We start from the raw sequence: 15,798 nt of genomic DNA on the forward strand, positions 1-15,798 counted from the left end.
AAATTAGAATGACAAAATATGTATACGTGATTGTAATTTGATCTGGAGAATTGAATTCTTTGGAGTACCTGACCGAAAAGTCTAGCAGTTATGTGAATAGATAATTTAAGGTGCTCATAGATAGATTTTTTGTTTTGGTTGAGAAGAAATTTCGTTGTAGCTTCATTTGGCATCAAACTCTTTAATGGTGCCATAAATGGGCATAATTTAATGGACAAAAATGGGATGTCTCTATCAATTTTTGAAATCACACGACGGGATAAGATACGATTTAACTCTAAATAACTTATAAAATTTAATATTATTTCGTAAAATATTGGACAGGAAAATATTTAACAACTGCTTTCACACCATCTAATTTTTGGCAAAATCTAAATGTTTACGTGCATTGATAATGGTATCCAGAAATTTTTAACTGATAAAATTAATAATTACACAATAGTTGGACAATAAAAATTAATATTAATTTCCATAAAAGTCATATTTTTCATATCCGTTTCATCCAAGATGATGATTTATGCCTCGTGTTCTTAGGAAGAAATGGTTTTTCGTGCACAAAATCTTATTTTCTTCAATTGACTATTGCGCAAACTACGTGACTACAGGTGAATTTGGAAGTATCGCGATGTTCACATTCTTTTGTTTTGTACGTCTTTTTGGTGGAATTTGATTTTTTTGTAATTTTATCATGAGAATGTATTGATTATCATATTTTACCACTGCGTATCAGTGAATCTTATTTTTTTCAAATCGGTACGTTCCAAGTTTTGTTGTTTAGTACTTTGAAAATTGCAAATTATTTATTTTTTCAAGCTTTAAAAATGTCAGTTAATCCTTTCATGCGTCAATTTTATTTTCTACTTCGCAATATGAACCCTGAAATCTTGGCGAATCTATGAATATTATAGCTGAAATTTCCCCTATCATTGTACAATCCATTACTATTTAATCCTGAGGATGTTTTTTTACGCTTCCTTAAAGATATCCTGCAAGCCCCATCAGATAAAAATTAGTTTTTTCAAATGATTTTCGTTGATTCTTTTACTCTTGTCTCCGTTTTGCTTGTGTTTCCAAGAATGATAAAATTAATATTTTTAGATAGCATAAACTTTAAGCAGGAACCTAATATTCAGCAACTACCCGGACTAAGTTTTTCCGTTATTTCTAGAACGTAATCATGTTGGTCAAATCTTTTTTATTTACAATTATGTTCTTATTCTTTAGCATTTGTTTATTTCAAGAATAATAACCTTTGTGCCGTACAGACCTTTCTTTCTCATGGATGAGTACATAGGATAATCTGTTTTACCTGCAGGAGGAGAAAGGGAGGCAGCTTGCAATGATGGGCATTGAAGAAGGAGATTTAGGAATGAAATAAACGTGGAATGCCTCTACATCCAATGGAATTGACTCAGGAACTCAGCAATTATGAAGAAGGAAACGAATTGTGTAGATTCATTACTGAAGAACTGAAGAGTCAAGAGATGAAGACACGATAGGAACATATGACCCATTTGAAGATTCAAGAGATGAAGAATGGCGGCGATCAGAAGTCTGAAGATTTAGATTATATTTTGCTTCGCATATTTGTGTCTATTTCGATTGTATGTGTGCCTTTTTTATTTTTTGATGAACTTGATTTAATTTGCGTTTTAATGAGTGAATGGGATTTAGTTTGTGTGTGAGAATGGTATTTAGTTTATATGTGTATATGAGAGTAATTGAGTCAGTGTGCGATAGAGAACGTGCTTGATGGTGAAAGAGTGTGTGTTATTAATTGTGTAATGGCGTTGTTACTTTGTGTGAAGTGCATTATTTCGTGTGAATGAGATATGCTATATTGTGTGAATGAGGTATGCTATTTATAGTGAATGAGGCATGTTAATTCGTGTGAATGTGGAATATTATATGATGTGTATAAGATATGCTATTTCGTGTGAATGACGGATCTTATTATGTGTGAATGAGGTATGTTTTTCGCGTAAATGTGGAATGTTATATGATGTGAATGGTGTTTGCTATATTGTGTGAATGAGGGTATATTATTTAGTCTGAATGAGTATGTTATTTCTTGTGAATGTGGAATATTATATGATGTGTGTTAGGTATGCTATTTCGAGTGAATGATATATGTTAATTCGTGGAATGAGCTATGTTTTTTGTGTGAATGAAGTATGTTTTTCGCGTGAATGTGGAATATTATATGATGTGTGTTAGGTATACTATTTCGTGTGAATGACGGATCTTATTATGTGTGAATGAGGTATGTTTTTCGCGTAAATGTGGAATGTTATATGATGTGAATGGTGTTTGCTATATCGTGTGAATGAGGGTATATTATTTAGTCTGAATGAGTATGTTATTTCTTGTGAATGTGGAATATTATATGATGTGTGTTAGGTATGCTATTTCGAGTGAATGATATATGTTAATTCGTGGAATGAGCTATGTTTTTTGTGTGAATGAAGTATGTTTTTCGCGTGAATGTGGAATATTATATGATGTGTGTTAGGTATACTATTTCGTGTGAATGACGGATCTTATTATGTGTGAATGAGGTATGTTTTTCGCGTAAATGTGGAATGTTATATGATGTGAATGGTGTTTGCTATATCGTGTGAATGAGGGTATATTATTTAGTCTGAATGAGTATGTTATTTCTTGTGAATGTGGAATATTATATGATGTGTGTTAGGTATGCTATTTCGAGTGAATGATATATGTTAATTCGTGGAATGAGCTATGTTTTTTGTGTGAATGAAGTATGTTTTTCGCGTGAATGTGGAATATTATATGATGTGTGTTAGGTATACTATTTCGTGTGAATGACGGATCTTATTATGTGTGAATGAGGTATGTTTTTCGCGTAAATGTGGAATGTTATATGATGTGAATGGTGTTTGCTATATCGTGTGAATGAGGGTATATTATTTAGTCTGAATGAGTATGTTATTTCTTGTGAATGTGGAATATTATATGATGTGTGTTAGGTATGCTATTTCGAGTGAATGATATATGTAAATTCGTGGAATGAGCTATGTTTTTTGTGTGAATGAAGTATGTTTTTCGCGTGAATGTGGAATATTATATGATGTGTGTTAGGTATACTATTTCGTGTGAATGACGGATCTTATTATGTGTGAATGAGGTATGTTTTTCGCGTAAATGTGGAATGTTATATGATGTGAATGGTGTTTGCTATATCGTGTGAATGAGGGTATATTATTTAGTCTGAATGAGTATGTTATTTCTTGTGAATGTGGAATATTATATGATGTGTGTTAGGTATGCTATTTCGAGTGAATGATATATGTTAATTCGTGGAATGAGCTATGTTTTTTGTGTGAATGAAGTATGTTTTTCGCGTGAATGTGGAATATTATATGATGTGTGTTAGGTATACTATTTCGTGTGAATGACGGATCTTATTATGTGTGAATGAGGTATGTTTTTCGCGTAAATGTGGAATGTTATATGATGTGAATGGTGTTTGCTATATCGTGTGAATGAGGGTATATTATTTAGTCTGAATGAGTATGTTATTTCTTGTGAATGTGGAATATTATATGATGTGTGTTAGGTATGCTATTTCGAGTGAATGATATATGTTAATTCGTGGAATGAGCTATGTTTTTTGTGTGAATGAAGTATGTTTTTCGCGTGAATGTGGAATATTATATGATGTGTGTTAGGTATACTATTTCGTGTGAATGACGGATCTTATTATGTGTGAATGAGGTATGTTTTTCGCGTAAATGTGGAATGTTATATGATGTGAATGGTGTTTGCTATATCGTGTGAATGAGGGTATATTATTTAGTCTGAATGAGTATGTTATTTCTTGTGAATGTGGAATATTATATGATGTGTGTTAGGTATGCTATTTCGAGTGAATGATATATGTTAATTCGTGGAATGAGCTATGTTTTTTGTGTGAATGAAGTATGTTTTTCGCGTGAATGTGGAATATTATATGATGTGTGTTAGGTATACTATTTCGTGTGAATGACGGATCTTATTATGTGTGAATGAGGTATGTTTTTCGCGTAAATATGGAATGTTATATGATGTGAATGGTGTTTGCTATATCGTGTGAATGAGGGTATATTATTTAGTCTGAATGAGTATTTTATTTCTTGTGAATGTGGAATATTATATGATGTGTGTTAGGTATGCTATTTCGAGTGAATGATATATGTTAATTCGTGGAATGAACTATGTTTTTTGTGTGAATGAAGTATGTTTTTCGCGTGAATGTGGAATATTATATGATGTGTGTTAGGTATACTATTTCGTGTGAATGACGGATCTTATTATGTGTGAATGAGGTATGTTTTTCGCGTAAATGTGGAATGTTATATGATGTGAATGGTGTTTGCTATATCGTGTGAATGAGGGTATATTATTTAGTCTGAATGAGTATGTTATTTCTTGTGAATGTGGAATATTATATGATGTGTGTTAGGTATGCTATTTCGAGTGAATGATATATGTTAATTCGTGGAATGAGCTATGTTTTTTGTGTGAATGAAGTATGTTTTTCGCGTGAATGTGGAATATTATATGATGTGTGTTAGGTATACTATTTCGTGTGAATGACGGATCTTATTATGTGTGAATGAGGTATGTTTTTCGCGTAAATGTGGAATGTTATATGATGTGAATGGTGTTTGCTATATCGTGTGAATGAGGGTATATTATTTAGTCTGAATGAGTATGTTATTTCTTGTGAATGTGGAATATTATATGATGTGTGTTAGGTATGCTATTTCGAGTGAATGATATATGTTAATTCGTGGAATGAGCTATGTTTTTTGTGTGAATGAAGTATGTTTTTCGCGTGAATGTGGAATATTATATGATGTGTGTTAGGTATACTATTTCGTGTGAATGACGGATCTTATTATGTGTGAATGAGGTATGTTTTTCGCGTAAATGTGGAATGTTATATGATGTGAATGGTGTTTGCTATATCGTGTGAATGAGGGTATATTATTTAGTCTGAATGAGTATGTTATTTCTTGTGAATGTGGAATATTATATGATGTGTGTTAGGTATGCTATTTCGAGTGAATGATATATGTTAATTCGTGGAATGAGCTATGTTTTTTGTGTGAATGAAGTATGTTTTTCGCGTGAATGTGGAATATTATATGATGTGTGTTAGGTATACTATTTCGTGTGAATGACGGATCTTATTATGTGTGAATGAGGTATGTTTTTCGCGTAAATGTGGAATGTTATATGATGTGAATGGTGTTTGCTATATCGTGTGAATGAGGGTATATTATTTAGTCTGAATGAGTATGTTATTTCTTGTGAATGTGGAATATTATATGATGTGTGTTAGGTATGCTATTTCGAGTGAATGATATATGTTAATTCGTGGAATGAGCTATGTTTTTTGTGTGAATGAAGTATGTTTTTCGCGTGAATGTGGAATATTATATGATGTGTGTTAGGTATACTATTTCGTGTGAATGACGGATCTTATTATGTGTGAATGAGGTATGTTTTTCGCGTAAATGTGGAATGTTATATGATGTGAATGGTGTTTGCTATATCGTGTGAATGAGGGTATATTATTTAGTCTGAATGAGTATGTTATTTCTTGTGAATGTGGAATATTATATGATGTGTGTTAGGTATGCTATTTCGAGTGAATGATATATGTTAATTCGTGGAATGAGCTATGTTTTTTGTGTGAATGAAGTATGTTTTTCGCGTGAATGTGGAATATTATATGATGTGTGTTAGGTATACTATTTCGTGTGAATGACGGATCTTATTATGTGTGAATGAGGTATGTTTTTCGCGTAAATGTGGAATGTTATATGATGTGAATGGTGTTTGCTATATCGTGTGAATGAGGGTATATTATTTAGTCTGAATGAGTATGTTATTTCTTGTGAATGTGGAATATTATATGATGTGTGTTAGGTATGCTATTTCGAGTGAATGATATATGTTAATTCGTGGAATGAGCTATGTTTTTTGTGTGAATGAAGTATGTTTTTCGCGTGAATGTGGAATATTATATGATGTGTGTTAGGTATACTATTTCGTGTGAATGACGGATCATATTATGTGTGAATGAGGTATGTTTTTCGCGTAAATGTGGAATGTTATATGATGTGAATGGTGTTTGCTATATCGTGTGAATGAGGGTATATTATTTAGTCTGAATGAGTATGTTATTTCTTGTGAATGTGGAATATTATATGATGTGTGTTAGGTATGCTATTTCGAGTGAATGATATATGTTAATTCGTGGAATGAGCTATGTTTTTTGTGTGAATGAAGTATGTTTTTCGCGTGAATGTGGAATATTATATGATGTGTGTTAGGTATACTATTTCGTGTGAATGACGGATCTTATTATGTGTGAATGAGGTATGTTTTTCGCGTAAATGTGGAATGTTATATGATGTGAATGGTGTTTGCTATATCGTGTGAATGAGGGTATATTATTTAGTCTGAATGAGTATGTTATTTCTTGTGAATGTGGAATATTATATGATGTGTGTTAGGTATGCTATTTCGAGTGAATGATATATGTTAATTCGTGGAATGAGCTATGTTTTTTGTGTGAATGAAGTATGTTTTTCGCGTGAATGTGGAATATTATATGATGTGTGTTAGGTATACTATTTCGTGTGAATGACGGATCATATTATGTGTGAATGAGGTATGTTTTTCGCGTAAATGTGGAATGTTATATGATGTGAATGGTGTTTGCTATATCGTGTGAATGAGGGTATATTATTTAGTCTGAATGAGTATGTTATTTCTTGTGAATGTGGAATATTATATGATGTGTGTTAGGTATGCTATTTCGAGTGAATGATATATGTTAATTCGTGGAATGAGCTATGTTTTTTGTGTGAATGAAGTATGTTTTTCGCGTGGATGTGGAATATTATATGATGTGTGTTAGGTATACTATTTCGTGTGAATGACGGATCTTATTATGTGTGAATGAGGTATGTTTTTCGCGTAAATGTGGAATGTTATATGATGTGAATGGTGTTTGCTATATCGTGTGAATGAGGGTATATTATTTAGTCTGAATGAGTATGTTATTTCTTGTGAATGTGGAATATTATATGATGTGTGTTAGGTATGCTATTTCGAGTGAATGATATATGTTAATTCGTGGAATGAGCTATGTTTTTTGTGTGAATGAAGTATGTTTTTCGCGTGAATGTGGAATATTATATGATGTGTGTTAGGTATACTATTTCGTGTGAATGACGGATCTTATTATGTGTGAATGAGGTATGTTTTTCGCGTAAATGTGGAATGTTATATGATGTGAATGGTGTTTGCTATATCGTGTGAATGAGGGTATATTATTTAGTCTGAATGAGTATGTTATTTCTTGTGAATGTGGAATATTATATGATGTGTGTTAGGTATGCTATTTCGAGTGAATGATATATGTTAATTCGTGGAATGAGCTATGTTTTTTGTGTGAATGAAGTATGTTTTTCGCGTGAATGTGGAATATTATATGATGTGTGTTAGGTATACTATTTCGTGTGAATGACGGATCATATTATGTGTGAATGAGGTATGTTTTTCGCGTAAATGTGGAATGTTATATGATGTGAATGGTGTTTGCTATATCGTGTGAATGAGGGTATATTATTTAGTCTGAATGAGTATGTTATTTCTTGTGAATGTGGAATATTATATGATGTGTGTTAGGTATGCTATTTCGAGTGAATGATATATGTTAATTCGTGGAATGAGCTATGTTTTTTGTGTGAATGAAGTATGTTTTTCGCGTGAATGTGGAATATTATATGATGTGTGTTAGGTATACTATTTCGTGTGAATGACGGATCTTATTATGTGTGAATGAGGTATGTTTTTCGCGTAAATGTGGAATGTTATATGATGTGAATGGTGTTTGCTATATCGTGTGAATGAGGGTATATTATTTAGTCTGAATGAGTATGTTATTTCTTGTGAATGTGGAATATTATATGATGTGTGTTAGGTATGCTATTTCGAGTGAATGATATATGTTAATTCGTGGAATGAGCTATGTTTTTTGTGTGAATGAAGTATGTTTTTCGCGTGAATGTGGAATATTATATGATGTGTGTTAGGTATACTATTTCGTGTGAATGACGGATCTTATTATGTGTGAATGAGGTATGTTTTTCGCGTAAATGTGGAATGTTATATGATGTGAATGGTGTTTGCTATATCGTGTGAATGAGGGTATATTATTTAGTCTGAATGAGTATGTTATTTCTTGTGAATGTGGAATATTATATGATGTGTGTTAGGTATGCTATTTCGAGTGAATGATATATGTTAATTCGTGGAATGAGCTATGTTTTTTGTGTGAATGAAGTATGTTTTTCGCGTGAATGTGGAATATTATATGATGTGTGTTAGGTATACTATTTCGTGTGAATGACGGATCTTATTATGTGTGAATGAGGTATGTTTTTCGCGTAAATGTGGAATGTTATATGATGTGAATGGTGTTTGCTATATCGTGTGAATGAGGGTATATTATTTAGTCTGAATGAGTATGTTATTTCTTGTGAATGTGGAATATTATATGATGTGTGTTAGGTATGCTATTTCGAGTGAATGATATATGTTAATTCGTGGAATGAGCTATGTTTTTTGTGTGAATGAAGTATGTTTTTCGCGTGAATGTGGAATATTATATGATGTGTGTTAGGTATACTATTTCGTGTGAATGACGGATCTTATTATGTGTGAATGAGGTATGTTTTTCGCGTAAATGTGGAATGTTATATGATGTGAATGGTGTTTGCTATATCGTGTGAATGAGGGTATATTATTTAGTCTGAATGAGTATGTTATTTCTTGTGAATGTGGAATATTATATGATGTGTGTTAGGTATGCTATTTCGAGTGAATGATATATGTTAATTCGTGGAATGAGCTATGTTTTTTGTGTGAATGAAGTATGTTTTTCGCGTGAATGTGGAATATTATATGATGTGTGTTAGGTATACTATTTCGTGTGAATGACGGATCTTATTATGTGTGAATGAGGTATGTTTTTCGCGTAAATGTGGAATGTTATATGATGTGAATGGTGTTTGCTATATCGTGTGAATGAGGGTATATTATTTAGTCTGAATGAGTATGTTATTTCTTGTGAATGTGGAATATTATATGATGTGTGTTAGGTATGCTATTTCGAGTGAATGATATATGTTAATTCGTGGAATGAGCTATGTTTTTTGTGTGAATGAAGTATGTTTTTCGCGTGAATGTGGAATATTATATGATGTGTGTTAGGTATACTATTTCGTGTGAATGACGGATCATATTATGTGTGAATGAGGTATGTTTTTCGCGTAAATGTGGAATGTTATATGATGTGAATGGTGTTTGCTATATCGTGTGAATGAGGGTATATTATTTAGTCTGAATGAGTATGTTATTTCTTGTGAATGTGGAATATTATATGATGTGTGTTAGGTATACTATTTCGTGTGAATGACGGATCTTATTATGTGTGAATGAGGTATGTTTTTCGCGTAAATGTGGAATGTTATATGATGTGAATGGTGTTTGCTATATCGTGTGAATGAGGGTATATTATTTAGTCTGAATGAGTATGTTATTTCTTGTGAATGTGGAATATTATATGATGTGTGTTAGGTATGCTATTTCGAGTGAATGATATATGTTAATTCGTGGAATGAGCTATGTTTTTTGTGTAAATGAAGTATTTTTTTCGCGTGAATGTGGAATGTTATATCATGTGAATGTTGTATGCTATATCGTGTGAATGAGGTATATTTTTTTCGAATGAATAAGGGTATATTATGTAGTCTGAATGATGGTATGATATTTGGTTTGAATGAGATATTAATGTGAGTGAGATTATTAGTTCGTAATTTCAGTTTGAGCGAGATTGTGTTATTGAGTGTGAATGAGACGGGAATGTTTATTATAATTAAGCGTTTATAATCGATATATGTGTCTGAATGATGGTGTGATGTTTATATTGCGAATGACCTTGTGTTACGTAATGTGTGAATGAAGGTTTAATATATTTGGAGTGAATGAAAGTGCCATTTAGTTTTCATTGGAGGAAGCCATTTTTTGTTATGGCTGAAGTAGAGCTTGTTTTTTTAATCGTAGAACTTGGGTAGCGTAGATAGTAGATGGTAGAGTAGTGCATGTCCCCCTCAAATCCAACTGCGTCCTCAACGTGGAGAGGGGGTGTAACAGCGGACAGTCATGTTTCAACGAGGTTACCATGGTGATTTCAAACAAACTTTCGAAATTTTGCTCGGCAGTTTTTCCTGCTAATTTTTCTCTCACAGAACTTGCCGAATTCTTTGATTGCTTGCAACTACATTGATGGTTTCAAAATATAAAAACCGGTTATCTAGTTTCTATACGCATGACTTTCCGCTGGCTAATGCAGTTGGTGACTTTTGTATCGGAGTGTGAACGCATTCATTTCTATTGTTCACAATTGTAACTGTTTCAGTTTTTTTAAATGTCAATTTAATTTCATTCGATTAATAATTTCTTTTTCCTCTTGTTAAATTAGCCCGTCACTTAATGTACTTCAATTCAATGTCCAACCATTTTTTTAATGTAAACCTTGAAAATTCCAGTACAATTGTATGATTTACTAATATTTCACTTTGAGAGTTTCTTTACTTCGTTCGCTTTGGCGAAAAAAATTTAAAACTACTCATTTATACCATGTAAGTCTTACAGAAGCATTGCATGTATATTTTTGTGTTTGATTTTACATAATATTATCTTCAATTAAACCTAATAAAAGAGCCATAATTTATTGTAGCAATCATCCACTTAAATCATGGGTTTAATTGAGTAATAAATAATTAAAAATTGTCTACTTTTAACTGATTATGCTCGCCGACAAAAACCAACGTACTTGATATCATTCAATAGTCAGTGTTTTCCTTGTTTTTATCAATTAATTCAATGATGCGCCAATATCTAATTTAAAAATTTGTATTTATGCATGTATAACAAGGGAGAAAAAAATAATTTAAAAAAATCCATTTTCTAAATCTGCTCGGCGGAAAAATTGAATTTTTTATTTTTCTGTTAATATTTAGGTCTTGTTATTTCCAATAAAATGTATGTATAATGTGTGCTTCTATGTATAACTTTCAAAATCTGCCTATTTTATTTGTTTGAGTGAGAAATAAGAATTCTAAAGTACATATTATATTTTATAATTTACGGAAACGTTTTCTAATTGTTTAATTTGTAGAAATGTTAAATTTCTTTGTATTTTTGTACTTTTCCTAGCGAATAAATTTTTTATATATCTCTTTGAAATAAATTTCGAAATTTCGTATTTTTATTTTGCACATTATAGCCTCAACCGATGTAGATTTTTCTTAAGGGTTTGCTATGAATGTAATTAATGTAGTGTGAATGTGAATGTACGAAAGTTTGGAACATGACATTGTATTTGTTAGTACGAATCAGAGTATGTAATTTATAGTGATGATAGTGTTGCTATGTATGACTTATAATGTATGGTTAATTGTGAATCACTGCATTTTCATGATTGACATGATACTCTATATATTAGTGTATGTAATCTAGGGCGATGTGTTCTATTAATTAGTGTGAATGAGATTACATTACATGTGAAAGATTGTTAACGAGGAAGTTGTCCTTGCTATCATTAAATGTAAGTACTAAGGTCTGGAGTACACATTAAGTAATGGACAGAATTAATGAGGTAAGGGAAAGAAACTAATGTTATTACTCAAAATCTTGGAAATCGTCCTATGATGCAAGTGATCTGAAATTAGTCTACCATCGTAAAACTTGCAAAAAATTAATAGTTTTGACTTGACTTATGGTTTATTTTGCCCGACCCAGATGAGATCACAATCCGGACCCCTGCTACACGGATATTTTTAATAGTATTAGTCACTTAAATCAGTCATTAGCACATATCAGCTTCAGTATTTAGCACGCAGGCCAATTTCAGTTCACTGTGTAGCTGATGTATTCGAGCCATAAGGACGGCCAATTGAATTACTCAATCCTCCGTCCAACAATAGGGTAGTTTCCTTCATCAAAGAAAACGAAATAAAGGCATTGATTGTGATTCGTTACCCACCATTAGTGCATTCATTATATATAAATCATTTGGTTTTAGAAATCCCAGTTGAAACGAATGGCAATGGTAAATTTTAACCTCATTTGAAAAAGGCCAGATTGGCGCCCTTGCGATGCCACTCCACGTAACGGACCTAGTTTCTATACGAGTAGATGGGAGTTATACATCGTCTGAGGTTACCAATGCATGCATGAGGCACAGAGCTCAGGGAAACATGTCTTAATAACCACCTATTAAAACTGGCTAAGGTCGGAAAGTTTTCTTCGTTTGATAAGGAATTAATAATCCTTATTTAAGCCAAGCGCTACATGGTAGCTGGATACTCTGCTACCTGCTAGCATCCTGTTTCGTATCAGCGCTCAAAGTCTCGCCCCAAGGTCACCTCACTTGCGGCAGCGGGAACCAGAATGACGTCTCACGGGCTTTTCCCAGCATTCATACTTTGCCGTCGCGTTTTCGCGCGCTTGAAATTTTTCACTTTTCATTTAATCGCGAAAAATAGATATCGTCGTTTGAAAATCTAAAAGCGTGAAATGCGTGCTCCAGGAGTAATAATCTTTCGATTTGGGCAATAAAAAAATAATGGGAAACCACCCTATATTGCATCAGTATCATTAGTCAACCGCGATTGTTGTATATGTAATAGATTTTTTAAATTCAAAATATTATTATTAATTAAGTAAATAAATAAATAGGCGTAAAATATGGCTCTGGTTAAAAATGGTTAATAGCAGCCGTATACAATGGAATTAAAACCAAAAGGTAATAAAAAGATACTTGGGAACATGTGCTCAGCGATGGTGGGTTTTTTGAGGGGATAAAAACTCCCTTATATAGATCACAGAAATTTTTAAATTTAATCGATTTCACTTAATTTCATAAATATTATTTATTCAACTTTTAATGAAAGTTACAAAGAGGAATAATTGTTTACCGAATTAAAAAAAACGATAAAATTTGTAAACATAATCGAATTTTTCTTCACTATAGCTTCCGCGGCTCATGGGGATTAAAGAGAGACAAACGCCGCCTGTGAATGTCACGTTATGTCACGGATATAGGGTGGTTCCCTATTATTTTTTTATTGCCCAAATTATAAGATTATTACTCCTAGAGTACGCATTTAGATTTTTAATTGACGATATCTATTTTTCGCAATTAAATGAAAAGTGAAAAATTTCAGGCGCACGAAAACGCGACGGCAAAGTATGAATGCTGGGAAAATCCCTTGTGACGTATTTCTGGTTCCGGCTTCCGCCGCATGAGGTCACTTGAGTGCGAGGCTATGATCACCGCTACGATGTACAGACACTTTCAAAAGTCGGTCCCCATAGCTGGCTCAGCCGTCTCCGTTATTCTCCGAAGTCGACCTTCGCGTACTGCGTACACGTTCCTTGTCCACTGGGGATCGATTCGACTTGATCAGGTTGTACAAATGGTGCAACTTGACTACTTTAACCGTCGCGTCGTCAAGAGCCCCACGCACGATTTCAGAGGTAGGAAGGCCGCGTGAACCTCCCCCCCCCCCCCCCCCACACAGCCAAACAATTCCACCACCGAAGAAAGCGGAGAAGAATATATGGGTTTTTCCGGCAAGTAACCCATCGCACGAGGAAGAGAGGAGACATCTGTGTAGTTTGGTAAAATTATACAAAACATATTGTGCAAATAAATTTTCGGAGCATTTCGAGCATGTTACTCCAATATTTTTTCTTCACATCGCCTGGTGAAAAATACGTAAATATATACGTCTATGTAAATATTGTCATTTGCGTCACGGTTACCATTCGTCATCGCGTTCATCCATGCCGGCGGTTAAAGATTTTCAGACATTTTTTCAATGTTTACAAGTTAAATAGCAGTCACTCCCCAAGTAGTAGGTTATTCGGACTACAAGTAGTGCCTACATTTTGAATAACGCAACTTATTCCCATACTGTGAATAGAAAATCAGAAGAAGTTTTTAAATTTTTACCGGTCAAAACTACCGGTACGGCGATTTTTTATGGGAGAAGATAATTTTGCATTATTTTTTCGAATAAGCAATTGGATTGTCTTTAAATTTTATTGAATTGCTTTTAAGATAAACATAAATTTTCACTAAAAGAAGCAGCGAGATGTTTATTGGCATCAAGTGAAATGGCAGGCTGTTAGACCATAATGCGTCGTAGGAAGTGTTGTCCTTTTGTTTATGGGAAATAATCTTACATTAATATTGTTCATTTTTTTTAGAAAAACAGTACAAGCAACATGTGCGTGGAGTTATGGTGGTGAGTCAACCAGTTATGGTGATCATAGAAAAACATCATTTACCTGCCTTTCTAAATTGAAGATTTTACGAATCACCGTGCCTGCGCCCCTCCCAACTTGAACTTACCCCTATAATTAAAAGTGACGCCCATTCGCATTTGGCCCTTTCATTCTAACCATATCCTTACTTTCATCCTTCCCCTCCCCCCTCATCAAAAATCTCTCCACCATGAATAGCACTTCTTCATTTCTTTTCCTCTCCATCCTTTTCACCTTTTCCGTTCTTTTTTATACTCACATCACGGATTCTTTTCTTGTCCCTCTTTCGTCGTTGCCTAAGTTTCCACATCGTCAAACGCTACATCACAAGCAGTATATTTGGCAGCTCATAAGTTTAATTTGTATTAATAATGCAGAAATAGTCATTAGGTACCCAACACGGTATATTTTTATCGGATGAATATTATGCGTGCGTAGTTTAGTGTCAGTAGGAATATGATCAGTATTTGTTCGCACGTAAGACTGACTCAAGGTATTCATTACATGAGTGTAAGTTCTATTTATGATTTAAAACCACTTATACATAATAATGTGTAGGATATTGCCCTGCATGATATCAGCAGGCGCCAATTACGACTGGTTTTAGCAGAAAAAAAAGAAACGAAAAAGGGGGAAGAGTTAACCTCTCAATGAAGGGGCAAAGATAAAACATATACTATTAATGTGCCTTTAAATGGTAAGAAATATGCACACAAGTCATGTAATTAATGCTTCCGTTGGTATTTTCATTATAGAAAATATATTTATGGTAACTATTAAGACATTCGAACTTTCGATGAACATAAAGACGTCGGTTAATTACTTCCTGATACCTCGAATGTATAAAGCATTATTTAAATATTTGTTCATATAGGATATGTTAGTAACGACTGGAATAAATATGATACAGAATTAAACATTACAATTTAGCGCACATTAATATTTTTGATTTCTCGCGTGATGAGACACGTAGAAAAAGGTAGTATAAACCATGGTAAACATATGTATCCTAAGAAAATGGTTAGGAATAATGAATGCGCCAAGCAGTGTGTTTGAAATACTTAAACATAGAGCAATATATATTGATGGTGTTGGTAATAATGTGTTAAAGGTATAATCTAGAAGGTTATTTTGTAGGAAACTTTTTGAATACTCTTTCAGACGTAAATTCCAATTTTCGTTTCTTCCTCATATGTGCGTTGCGACGCAGATACGTCTCGTTATTTTTTAGTGCAAGCCAGACTACTCGGAATATCCATCTCAGAATACTATCAGGGAGGGAATCCCATGACTGAGAACATATGCTTCGCCTTGTGTTGTGGCAATGGGAGTCGGGGAAGTCGCGAAGAATTTAGGAATAGTGAAGAATGCCTCGGG

Source organism: Ischnura elegans, chromosome 4 (genome assembly GCF_921293095.1).
Source record: "Ischnura elegans chromosome 4, ioIscEleg1.1, whole genome shotgun sequence".
NCBI lineage: Eukaryota > Metazoa > Arthropoda > Insecta > Odonata > Coenagrionidae > Ischnura > Ischnura elegans.